General features: G+C 40.9%; 1 protein-coding gene across 1 annotated transcript in view; it reads left to right on the forward strand.

Annotated features, from left to right (window-relative positions):
• T265_00606 (hypothetical protein) overlaps nt 1-13153 on the forward strand; it is a gene marked incomplete at both ends in the record, with an annotated part of 100087 nt that overhangs the window by 53041 nt on the left and 33893 nt on the right. The window contains 3 exons of the mRNA XM_009164434.1: nt 6295-6366; nt 8833-8904; nt 8955-9026. The remainder of the gene's footprint in view (nt 1-6294; nt 6367-8832; nt 8905-8954; nt 9027-13153) is intronic.

Genomic DNA, 13153 nt, shown 5'->3' on the forward strand with positions numbered 1-13153 from the left:
TCGTGGTTGCATGCAGTTTAGTAGTGGGGAAGTTGGATGAATTACAACGGGTGTGAACCGGAACTTGTAGTGATAAAAATTTGACTGGAAAACAAATCAACGGTTGGTTTAACTGTGCTTCAGCTTTGCTTGAAGGTGAATAGATTCATGGATGTTGACTGTACAAAGAATGGATGCACTTGAATGAAATGGAAGCTGGATTATTCCCAATTCGTCCTTGGCTGATTCCTTCCCCTTGGGAGATTATGCCACAGATGTATGCCGTAATCTTTGATGACAGAACACAACCACCAACCCATCACCACTACGCTCTCTAACAACGCACTGATGATGTCACCTTGATTGGTGATGAAACGTTTTCAACCGAACTGTTCAGCTAAGTGAACAAGCTAACTGCCACAAAAGACTAGATTTGTCTACTTGAATAAGTACTCCCGATTGTGAACCGTGTATAAACGCCCATTTACATCTGCCGTGTTTAAAGGAACAAACAGTTTCTTTTTCAAAATCCAATTGTCCAATCATATATCAGTGAGTGTACTGATGATGCCTCTGTGACTGATGATGGAACGTCCGTAATTAAGCTGCGAAGCTCAGCGTACAAGTTACAACCATCTGATCTGTAACCATTTAACAATTCGGAGAAGAATGTGTCCCTATAAACCAAGAAATGTCTTTGATGTTCACTTGAGGAAAAGTCCTTGTGGGCTCCCAGAATTGCACTTCGGTCTGCGTCCCATTACTCACACACTGGTCGTCATTTCGGTGCACTGATGTAACGGTGATACCACAAATAGGAGCATGCGAGTAGTATGTTTTCTCATAGGTCCGCTTTGTGTCTCTTGAAAAGTGAGATCTACTACGGAATTTGTGGAGTCGCTCTGTGGTTTTTGCTTGATATTGAGTAACAGTCAATGAATATCCGGAAAAGTTCAGGAAGACGCGTTCAAGGAGAAGGTGGGTATTCTGTTTTTGCAAACAAGTTGCATACGAGAGTTTTGCTCCCCTGTCCAATAGTTTGTAACTGTTCAGTTGGGATTCTAATAAATAACTGCGCAGAGAGGGCCTTATCGGATGCACTTAAAAAGCTGTGACTTTAGAAAATACCAATGCGAAGGCCCAGGTATGAGTCCACTGTCATGACAGTCGAAGTCAACTACATCAAATCTCTTTAAGCGATTTTGTAAACCACCCAAAAGGTAAAAAGAATTTAGGCCAAGACCTACATCAATTTTCAGCGGTCAAATAAGTTTTCAGTCGCAAACTGCAACACCAGATGTTTACCTACTAAGTGAAAAGATGGATAAACGACGGGCTATAGTGTCCATCGTGGATGCATGTCGTGACCGAAGATCTACTGAAATGAAGCCAGAATACCGTCCTACAATTTTATGCCCCGTTGTGCTGCCTGATTAGTCGTGTCGCCAAGGGAAACAAACCGTGGAGGCTGTCAGAACTATACCCATACCCATGTCACGTGCACATCAGTCTTGATAAATATTTTGAGAGTCAAGGGCATAACATGAAGCAGCCCTTCCGGGGTGCCTCTGTGATATCCGTCACTGCTTACAAACTAACGAACCACAGCTCTCATGCAGTTGCCTGCCTAATGCAATGATAGGAACAAATGCGTTCAGGTTTTCCTGGAGATTTTGCCCTCACTTTCTTGGAAGCTTTCTAGGATCAGTATGAGCGCACCTATTCTATTCAGCCGACAGAACTGCTGATCGTAACAGAGTGGCCCCAAAAGATTGACCATCATTGTGAATTAGTTGGTCACGTGCTATGGAGTCTTCCAATCGCTGCTTTAATTCGCATCTTACATAATCTTACCGCAGCATGATAAAATCAGCCTCAAAGGAGAATGTGGCGATAATTTTGTCTACCATGGTGATTTATCCCGCCTGAGGGCTAACGGTTTGAGGACATGCAAAAATATATAAGACTCAGATATCCCAACGAAAATATGACAGTTCCAAACAATTTCAGTCTCGGATTACTGGTAGAAGGTTATATGCTCTGTGAACTGTTCGAGGCCTTTTCGACCTGGATAACTTGGCAGAAAAATGCTTTCTTACAGAAAAATGTCAAGCATATACCTCCAGGCAAAACGATCCCTCGAACAAGTAAGAACCTTACTGTCAAGGATGACGGTGAATTGTTTCACAGAACAAGTGGAAAAATTGCGTTTAAATTTCTGTAGCAGTTATCAAGTGTGTGGTGCCTTTCGTAAAAGGTTCATATAGCAGTTAGGTGGAGTGGGTGGGTTTATGTGATTACTCCCTGAAATCTAGGTAGATTTTTGTTGCATTCCAATGTTACCATTGCATGCAATTCCGGAGAAAGAACTATAGTTAGTGAGGCAAAATAGGATGTTAAAAACATAACTCTGGAACCGTGTGAAGCGTTGAGGGAAGCAGATATCAGGATAAGGTCAGCTAAGTGAACAAGCTAACTGCCACAAAAGACTAGATTTGTCTACTTGAATAAGTACTCCCGATTGTGAACCGTGTATAAACGCCCATTTACATCTGCCGTGTTTAAAGGAACAAACAGTTTCTTTTTCAAAATCCAATTGTCCAATCATATATCAGTGAGTGTACTGATGATGCCTCTGTGACTGATGATGGAACGTCGGTAATTAAGCTGCGAAGCTCAGCGTACAAGTTACAACCATCTGATCTGTAACCATTTAACAATTCGGAGAAGAATGTGTCCCTATAAACCAAGAAATGTCTTTGATGTTCACTTGAGGAAAAGTCCTTGTGGGCTCCCAGAATTGCACTTCGGTCTGCGTCCCATTACTCACACACTGGTCGTCATTTCGGTGTGCTGATGTAACGGTGATACCACTAATAGGAGCATGCGAGTAGTATGTTTTCTCATAGGTCCGCTTTGTGTCTCTTGAAAAGTGAGATCTACTACGGAATTTGTGGAGTCGCTCTGTGGTTTTTGCTTGATATTGAGTAACAGTCAATGAATATCCGGAAAAGTTCAGGAAGACGCGTTCAAGGAGAAGGTGGGTATTCTGTTTTTGCAAACAAGTTGCATACGAGAGTTTTGCTCCCCTGTCCAATAGTTTGTAACTGTTCAGTTGGGATTCTAATAAATAACTGCGCAGAGAGGGCCTTATCGGATGCACTTAAAAAGCTGTGACTTTAGAAAATACCAATGCGAAGGCCCAGGTATGAGTCCACTGTCATGACAGTCGAAGTCAACTACATCAAATCTCTTTAAGCGATTTTGTAAACCACCCAAAAGGTAAAAAGAATTTAGGCCAAGACCTACATCAATTTTCAGCGGTCAAATAAGTTTTCAGTCGCAAACTGCAACACCAGATGTTTACCTACTAAGTGAAAAGATGGATAAACGACGGGCTATAGTGTCCATCGTGGATGCATGTCGTGACCGAAGATCTACTGAAATGAAGCCAGAATACCGTCCTACAATTTTATGCCCCGTTGTGCTGCCTGATTAGTCGTGTCGCCAAGGGAAACAAACCGTGGAGGCTGTCAGAACTATACCCATACCCATGTCACGTGCACATCAGTCTTGATAAATATTTTGAGAGTCAAGGGCATAACATGAAGCAGCCCTTCCGGGGTGCCTCTGTGATATCCGTCACTGCTTACAAACTAACGAACCACAGCTCTCATGCAGTTGCCTGCCTAATGCAATGATAGGAACAAATGCGTTCAGGTTTTCCTGGAGATTTTGCCCTCACTTTCTTGGAAGCTTTCTAGGATCAGTATGAGCGCACCTATTCTATTCAGCCGACAGAACTGCTGATCGTAACAGAGTGGCCCCAAAAGATTGACCATCATTGTGAATTAGTTGGTCCCGTGCTATGGAGTCTTCCAATCGCTGCTTTAATTCGCATCTTACATAATCTTACCGCAGCATGATAAAATCAGCCTCAAAGGAGAATGTGGCGATAATTTTGTCTACCATGGTGATTTATCCCGCCTGAGGGCTAACGGTTTGAGGACATGCAAAAATATATAAGACTCAGATATCCCAACGAAAATATGACAGTTCCAAACAATTTCAGTCTCGGATTACTGGTAGAAGGTTATATGCTCTGTGAACTGTTCGAGGCCTTTTCGACCTGGATAACTTGGCAGAAAAATGCTTTCTTACAGAAAAATGTCAAGCATATACCTCCAGGCAAAACGATCCCTCGAACAAGTAAGAACCTTACTGTCAAGGATGACGGTGAATTGTTTCACAGAACAAGTGGAAAAATTGCGTTTAAATTTCTGTAGCAGTTATCAAGTGTGTGGTGCCTTTCGTAAAAGGTTCATATAGCAGTTAGGTGGAGTGGGTGGGTTTATGTGATTACTCCCTGAAATCTAGGTAGATTTTTGTTGCATTCCAATGTTACCATTGCATGCAATTCCGGAGAAAGAACTATAGTTAGTGAGGCAAAATAGGATGTTAAAAACATAACTCTGGAACCGTGTGAAGCGTTGAGGGAAGCAGATATCAGGATAAGGACTGCTGTTAAGAGGTGTTTATGAAGCTATGGATGGGACAATCATGCAAGTTTATAGGGGTTTCCTCCACTAGCCAATGTTCGTTTTAAATTTTCGTATCGTCTGTACCCAGCTCGATTTGGGAATGTTTAAAAGTGCCTTGCGTTTGCCCTAAAGATCTTAGAAGGAAATGGAGCTACAAATTGCTTGAAAACAGTTACCAGCTCGTCCGATGACCGAGTTATTTGGCGTGAATCAACTTTTGATGAAAGTCAGGAAAATTCACGTTCACCCTCATTTTCATGGCATTTGGAGACCAAATCAATAAGAAAAAATGAAGATTTTCAATACGCTTTTTTTAGGGAATTTTTTTATCTCGTTTGATTTCTAAGTTCGGCCACACTAACCCTGAAAACGTGCATACCCAGAACAGTTTAATATCATTCCTTTCTTCAATGATCCCTCCTCGGTATTATGAATTTTATTTAGGCTTTTTATAAAACTCCTAAATGTGTGGCAGTCAGTCCTGCTCTCAAAATAGCAGAGTTGATAACATTGAACTAGTACTACTGATGAGGTCACGATTTGACTTCGTTTAGCAGTTTTCTATAGTGGTTATATCATCAAAACACTGGGCTTCAAGGTCAGATAACTTGAAGATAAGTTACTTTAATTTCCAACATTCTGACTTACGTGTGATGGATTCGATCCTCAAAGCCTCGAACGCTCACGAACGGCACGAATTATATGACATGGCATCAATGGGACAAAGCCAAGAATACAGACCCGGTCAACCTTCTAAATCAGTAAACGTTAAACTTTACGCAGAAAGAAACCTGAACGAATTACACTGAATTCGACGCTGATGCACCCAACACTTGGCACCACTAGTCAAGGCTTTTACTTGATAACGTGACTTAGAAAGTACGGAGGTTAATATGTTATTTCGGGGTCTTCAGCGTAAGTAATTCAGCTAGTGAAAGTAAATTTAGGACATAACTTACAACGTTATTGGCAGGCCACACTACGTTTGGAACTCACCAGCAAGATTTGATATTGGAATTTTCTTCAGTCTTATCTCTTGAGTACACATATGTGGACTATACACTCCAGGTTTGTTTCTTTTAGAAGAGAGACTCAAATGAATTTTTACGAAATCTTCCCTCTATTACATTCTCCAATTGCGTTTTATTGACGAAGCTCACCTCATGTTTTAGTTAGAATTATACTGAAAACAGGTGGGCAGTCCTGTTAAGGAAAAGTCCTGGACAAGCTTTCTGGTAGTTCTGACTTTAGACCCAATTTGCGAATTTAAATTATTCCTAATGATTTAAGAAGCGGTCTTTCTCGCGCAAATTTAGGTGAATAATATCATAAACAGGCGACTCTTGCGTGGGATTTGCTTGAGTCTTTCGTGGCCAACATGCCAATTTGCCAGTAAGTTTTTTTATATTTACTAGTAACCCAGTTTATTGCATCGTAATTGCCAGTTGAATAACGAGGACTATCTGTCTACACATTGACCAGTGATATACACAGACAAACTCTGATTTCAAATAAGATGCGCATAAACTGAACAGCAATCACGTGGGAAGACAGCAAGTTTGGTTAGTGCTGATTAAATAATTCATCGATCGATATTTAACGATGATCGCCATTGTTTAATCTTGTATTTCCACATCGGGAACAACTGGCACTTGGTTTATCTATGCAATACCCTTCAGGTTTGACCCATTCAACCAAAGCTTCAACTCTAGGGGTGGTCTTTTTAATTAACACTGGCTCATTTTTTTGCGTTTTTTTCATACATGTTATTCAGCATTCTGGACGGAAACCAACTGGAGCGAATCGACCCGTTTGCATTTGAAAGTAATACAAAGTTAAAGAAACTGTGAGTTGCGCATGTGTTATTCTTGTCGTTTGGCGAACAATGTACGTTCTTCTTTTATAAAATGAAGTTTCAAACATCGTGAAAAAAACTGTTCAAATACTAAGGCCGCCAGTGAGCACAAAGACGAAGTCATCTTGCTTGTTCATTGTTACTATCCGGCAACCAATGCCAAAGTTGTGACAGTCTCTCCACCTATACACGGCATTGATAACTAATCCGAAACAACAGAAAATAGCTATTAAAATTACGTGAACCAACCAAAAAGAATGCTTTTTATTTTGAACATGCGGTTTGACAGATTAACTCAATGTTTCCCAGTTCATTCGCCTAGCCTGATCACATTGCGGTTTTGTGTATCATTGAGTCTACCAAAATGCAGCGTGGTGCGCATAAAACCATGTACAGTTTATTGTTTCTACTCTAACTTTGCTAGCCCAAATGTAACGCTTTGATTGCACTGTTCATCAATTTCACCACTAACGCACCACGCCTCCAGAACAGTATAACGCTACGTGATCCGGTCGATGTCATACATTGACTAAATTCAATGCAGTTTGAATAAAATGACAACGGGCGTCAATAAATCATGCAGTCTGTTCAATTCAGAAGGATATTTTGTTCCCGACAGGAAGAAAGCCTTATCCACCTATCCAAAACAAGATTACTTCGGTGTGATGTGGTTTCACTCACCGTTGGTGAATGAGCAAATCAGTTGGTCATTTCACCAATCGATATTTTATTCATTCGGGGAATGCTTCAGACAAACGCCCAGTATCGGCCGCATTTACAAGAAACTTAAAAACGTACAATAACTAATGGAAAAACAGCCTCCTGTGGTTGTCCATCTCAAGCGTCAAGTGATGACTTCCAATTGATTCCGTAACAGTACCACTTAAATTTCTGGAGAGAATATGGAAGTTTTAAACAAAGATTTCGTCTTGCAAGTGAAGGCAATCTATGTCGGAAAGCCGAGAAACATTCATATTGAAAATCACCAGTGGTATGCATCCCGAGAATCTCCAGGGGGATTCGAACTCGCCGATCCCAACGCAGCACAGCATAGCACTAGATGAAACCTCAGATATGGGGATATCACAACCAATTACTACCTTCGTAATATATATATATATGTATATATATATATATACTGATCACGAACAAGAGCACCGAATGACTGGAAAATGGTAATACCTACTGAGCTCTAAGGAATAATACCCAGCATACGCTGAGACAATTTCAAGAACTCTAGGATAGTTTTTTTTTCAATTTCAAATCTACTGGGAGTTCACGGTATTCCTGAAATTCTAGAGGAGTGTCAAAAACCATGGCTTTGGTTTTTAGTTCTTCGTAGCACAAGCATAGCACCAAGCCGTGTTTTTCATCACATAGTTAATACAAGGGTAGTGCTCGATGGTTTGATATCGAGATGGCGATTCACTTGCGCTCAACCGAATGTATCGATCGAGGATGCGTACGACATACGAACCTTCGTTTTCCAAGTAAAACTTACGTATTTAAGACAGTTACGTGTTCTAGTGTATATATCTGTTTAGGTTCCGTCAAAAACACAAGTGACAGAGCATCAAATATCAAGCGAGATTTCATCCTGTAAGTGGGCGTATTCTGCGCGAGAAGGCCGAAAAACACTATACAGCTGTTTCATTCTTATTGGAAGTCATCAGCATTGCGCATCATGCGAAACTCCAGGGGGGTCTCGAACCAGCGAACACCCGCTAAATAGTTTGAACATTTAACTGTTCGGGTGGCTGTGTGATCAACTCGCAGTTAGACAGGGTATAGCGCCGCTTATCATTTAATCACGGTATCATCAAAATTATCACATGTTATCATGAGGTTATCAAATTGTAGTGTACAGTTTTTGTAGTGGAATCATCGCGGTGAATTATCAATAATGTCTCTTTGGTCACAGATCTGCTCTACAGTCCGACGACCTGGATTCGATTGCTTTTTGATGCCTTCAACCTAACAGGTATCGTCGAAATTCAACCGCTACAGAACACTGTACACTAGCATCGGTAGACATAAAATATATCCAACCGTAATAGGTCTGAGTACAGTTCCTAATAGATTTGACCATTTAATTCATCCGAATTTCACGCTTCCGATCGATCCTAGTTACTAGTCTATGTACGTTGGGTCAACAGTCACGTATGATGTGTTACTGCGCACAAATGTGACACCTGATGACCGTTGCAACAATTTATCAGTGGGACACGAATGGTTACAACTTGTTTTACACGAGTTCCAGTCCAAAACCACTTATGTCAACTTTCTACCGGAAACACGGAATGTCACTTCAATGTCACGGTTCCGGACCAACTTTTATTACTTCTGTAAATAAATCCCAATTTTAACAAAGTTGGCTAACACTTCTCAACGATTTTTGTTTTGAATGATTTGTTTCACGCGCCAAACTTGTTTATTCCCAACAACTTTACATTTCAGAATTTTGAGCAACAACTCACTGACAACATTCGACCATCGTATCCTTAAAGGTTTGGAAAACTTGGAAATACTGTAAGTTCTTTTTTGCGGACAGTGTACCTATAATTGCCTTTTTACTGTAGATTACTTCAACACAATCAGCTGGGCTGTTTGAATAACTTTACGTTCAGCCATGTACCATCCGTGAAAATCGTGTAAGTATATTTTTACGTAGTACACTTTTCATAATTGGCGGGAACAGCTCAATCCATGTGGACCCTTGTGGATTGCACAAGCAAATAAAAGAATGCATCTAAAGTTAATTCTATGGTGATGGATATATGTTTCATGTGTCGTGATTACAATCTTACCGGAATACATCAGATATCTGGCACCACTAGATCCGCTTTCGATCGAAAATCGTTTCTGAATCCAATGAGTTGTCCATTAGAGCTGGTACCCCTGTCTAACGAAATAAAGTCGAAAAAACTACTCTAGATTTGCTGGATTCTCGTTGTATTGGTCTTTCATCTGCCCCCCCCCCGTTTCATACACCCCAAAATGCACTTGAGTTTTGCCACTGCCAAAACTCACTTGCGATCTTATACCAAGGTGTCGGATAAGCCAGTCACATTGTCGAAGCGTGGGCACCTGTTCAAGTTCGTCCACTGAAGGCAAGTGGATTGTGCGTAACATCCTCCTTTTGTATATCATATAGTTGGAATCTCGACACGGACTAAGTTGTGCAGGGTTGATGTGCCTAATGATAGTGGAACTCGAACCCACTGCCTCCTTTGTCTTGTCAGAACAGAAGAAAGATCGTTCCAACAAGAAATACTTAAACGCACATCCTAAAATTTTTGCGATCACCCAAATTTAATCAAGATAGAGGCGTTATACTCATAAGGTTGCCGAAATTCCTTCGATGAGAGATTCAGTTAGGTTCCAGGTAAGTCTCCCGCAAAACCAAATTTGTCTGCAAATGAGTGTATTTCGCTAATCAAGACAGAGTTCATATCTTGTTGTGATTCATCAACATGGTAGTACAGCAGTTGTGTCCTTGCTTAGTCTCCGTTCACCCATGAATCCGCTTCTCCTACTTTTTTTCCGATCGATTAATGCTAATCAATGAGCGTGTAGGTGTAGCTTGGTTGAACAGTGATCTTGACATTGGTTAGATGAAATAAAAGAGCTGTCGTGAGCAGTGATCCCCTAGTCCATAGTAGTGTATGAAAAAACCGTCTCTGTAATTCAAAACTTTTGTTCGCGTTGTAAAAGCAAACATCGGCTTAATGCACTATCATATTACATCTAACGTAACATGAATTATAAGCAAGATCGGTAGTAAAAGGCCGTGCCAAGTACCACCCACATGTTCACAAAAAAATGACCCCAATGCTGAGATGAACTTGACCCTTTACTTGGCAAGACAAGATGGAACTTCTGGTCCCTAAAGCAATCTGGGACTCACATCCTAAATGTGAGGCCAAAAGGTCTTTTCACCTGGGTTTTGAACTGGTTCGAATGAGCGTTCTATCCCATCTACTCTTCTCGAGTTATTTACAACGTGGACGCTAGAAAGAGCGGAAAAACAATGATCAAGGCAGCACACCGGTTTTATCATATCCATGTGAACCTTGGGAACACAGTACACACGACATGAGTTGAACTATAAAAGGAACAGTTTAACGAGAAGTGTTATGCGCTTTACAACAGTTTTTTTTAAATTTCGATGGGTTATCCAGAATAATGAAGTTTGAAACTCGATATCGCGATGGTACATCCAAACATTTTTCATGTTCTCCAACACATTCGCCGATGGGATAAAGACACCAGTAGAACTGATGAAATAGGATTCTTACTTTAGATGTCGTGCGATAAATTTCCAAAAATCAGGGTGTTAACGAGAGACAACTGTATCTCTAGTTTATAGTATTATTCATATACAATTGCTGGGTCGCGTTCCAGTTGACCGGTCAGTCTAGATGTCATAGTATGTTCTTCTGATGTCTACCCGATGAGTGGTAGTAAGCTTTCAAAGTTTTCAACAGCCTTGCGAGTTGGATGGTATGTCAAAGATGAAAAACTTCAGTTGACTGACCAGTGAAACGAAGTCGTTCGCTTGTAAATCACGCATGAAGTTTAACGCTAGACGTTCTGCAAACTTATGGTAGATCAAAAGACCAAATTTTGACTTTGGAACAAATCCACGGTTTTCATGGTTTGAACGCAACTGACACATTGCAAACAGCGGTCTGGTGGCCCTCGCCACTCACAAGACAAACCCAAAGCACTCACATAAGTCTAAGTGGACGACAACAGTCATAGAGACTTGCGTCTAGCTCTACTGTATGCTTAACACGCAGAAACATCAAAGGTAAGTCTTCATATATATATACATTTATATATATATATATATATATATATATCCGCAGTTCCCTGTCCTGTCAATGAAACTTCACATGGGAGAGTTCACCCTCGAAACGTGTCCGTCAAACTACCCGCGTCTAAATGAGCATTGTTCAATAAGTCGAAAGATTTTGGACACGAGATTTCAAAAACGCATTTCTCCGCTGAAGTGCTAAATTCTGCGCCTATCTACATGGAACCATAAAAGTCGATAGGTCGGATATCCAATCCCAGACTCTCACGATACATATATTCAAATATTCCCGAAGAAAAATGAATCACTGGTAATCCGACAAGTTTTGACTCACGCGTTTTGAAGATTGCCATACATCTGAACAGAGCACTTCAAAAAAACTATGTATCGTCTGTTGTGAAACGTATGTCTTCGAAAGCTTTTAGAGGGGTAGACGATTTTGTGTAGTGCAGTCATCTACAAAGTCACGTTACTGTGATGATGTAAGTAGTATATTCAACCACATCCTAACAATAGCTGATCATGCCTTGACCTCGGGAAAACTTTGTGAATTTCGCTTCGATCGTTGGGCAAAGTGTCACGCACGATAAATGTCTACCTTCAGTTTAACACTAACAATACACCAAAATGCTTGCGAAGCGTGTCCGTCTTATTTTGGGTTAGCAATCCTTCCATTATTTGTGCTCCTTAACACGAAGGGATCACTTTGCTATGTTCCGCTCACTTGCAACCCGTTACATTTAGTTTCGTGGTGAACCGAAAGTGTTTAGCGGCACACAATATATCGATTGTCTACATTTGCTTAGAGCGAACGAAAATTCGATTCTCATGGTGCCGGTACTGGATTGTTGTCAAATCGGTATACTCAGATTTTTGTCGTAGTTTGGTTAGTGAGGCACCAAACATTTGTTCATGTTTGCCGGTTTAGGTCTGTTGGTTAGCCAGCGATGCATCTTGGGGGTAATGCGTACACATTCAGATAGATAGATAGACAGACGGATAGATAGATAGACAGACAGATGGCAGCCTCTCCTTTTCGACAGGTGTTTATTATGCACCTAACGGTAATGAAGTCTGGTTACTACTTGATGCCGACTAGAGATATGAAGTGCACGTTTCTTCCGTCGCAACTAATGGATGTAAGCCATTTAAACTACCTCTCTCCCTCTTGCTTTCTCGTAATTTGGCTGTTAAAGCAGGAGCACTTGAACGCTTTTTTTATTAAAAAACAGTAGGTAATTAGCGTTCCCCATGAAGTCATGTGAATTCACTCAGTAGACGTCCTATCCAGAACGTTAAAACTCCGCAAAATGAGGAGCCTCAGTAAATTTAGAATGCTATATTTGCACACGCATTCTTTGATTATGGTTTCGTAATTTTGGGGGATTCTAAATGTATGCGTAAGTCGCCTCCCAAAACTTCAACGTGAATTTTTAAACTTCGGGTGGTAGGCCAGCGTTGCACATTACGCAATATACCTTCATCATACCGTCTTCTTGCTGTGCGAGGCATTCTCAAGAGGGTTCCGCCTCTCCAGTACGAAAGTGATTGAAGGATTTTATCGAAATACGATTCCAGAAGTGATAAAGGTTTCGTCTCAGGTTCAGACAGACAGGCCGTTCTCTTCTGGGTCATGTAATTCCACTGCACGAATGCTAGTATCTGATATGCGTCGGGTGGCACATTGTGGCGACAATAAAACTGTGAGCTGAGCCGACCGTGTACCGAACAAGTAACATATTCTAACAAACTCACTTCCTCCCTTTGTTTGCTAAGTGTGATCCCTGTGGGAGGCTGATGTAACTGTCATGGGGATTGGCAAAAGGTGATCCATTACAGCTACTTCCTACGTAAACCAGTAGTTCAACATATTTGAGGTCCAAGCATAACACAAGATGGAAATAACCGTTATGTGACATCTTATAGCGTGGTACAATAATAATATAATATAATATAATA

The sequence above is a fragment of the Opisthorchis viverrini genome, assembly GCF_000715545.1.
Source record: "Opisthorchis viverrini unplaced genomic scaffold opera_v5_6, whole genome shotgun sequence".
Lineage (NCBI taxonomy): Eukaryota > Metazoa > Platyhelminthes > Trematoda > Opisthorchiida > Opisthorchiidae > Opisthorchis > Opisthorchis viverrini.